Consider the following 630-nt stretch of genomic DNA (forward strand, 5'->3'; position numbering starts at 1 on the left):
CTTTCCCTGCCCCGGTTCTCTGGCAGCTAACTGCTTCCCAAATGGAGGTTGTGGGTAATCCCCACTCCTGCTTACCGGTGTGCGCTGTGCTGACACTGGGTGTAAGAATTACAAAGCGTAAGGTGAATGGAAGCGTGGCGTGGATGGGGCGAAGGCCCTGCCAGCTCGATCCCAGGGATACTGGGCTGTCCTCGCCAGGGACAGACACGGACGGGCCAAGTCTGTGGGCTGAAGCATACCAAGAGCCAGCTGCGAGAAGCCGTTTTCCACCATACCCATGGCAGGCTGAAGGTGTAACGCTGCCCAGGGCAGGGCAAATCGCAAAAATCACAAACGATTTAGAGCTGCCGAGGTGCCTCGGCTTTCTGTGCCGTCTGCTGACCGTGGGTACAAACCTGAGAAAAAAATAGGTCAAATGTGTTTAAATCTCAAGTATGCCGTGGCCTGAAACCCATAGTTGTGCGCAGAACAGCGTGCATATGCGTGTTTATTTACAGCAACTGCCTATACAAACTGTTCTTGGCACACAGGTCTGTTAACGGAATCATTCCTTTCCAGCGCGTCCTGCTGCTGCAGGTGCCGGCCAGCCCCCCCGCCCCTCCGCACCCCCCCCGCGCACGGGGCTTATTT

The 630-nt window shown here is 56.2% G+C and overlaps 1 protein-coding gene across 1 annotated transcript in view; it reads left to right on the forward strand.

The window, feature by feature from the left end:
• The window catches only part of LOC104167056 (chromosome unknown open reading frame, human C20orf96), a gene marked incomplete at its 3' end in the record, with an annotated part of 7,315 nt that overhangs the window by 4,529 nt on the left and 2,156 nt on the right, over window positions 1-630 (forward strand).

This window comes from Cariama cristata, unplaced genomic scaffold (genome assembly GCF_000690535.1).
Source record: "Cariama cristata isolate BGI_N322 unplaced genomic scaffold, ASM69053v1 scaffold28069, whole genome shotgun sequence".
Taxonomy (NCBI): domain Eukaryota; kingdom Metazoa; phylum Chordata; class Aves; order Cariamiformes; family Cariamidae; genus Cariama; species Cariama cristata.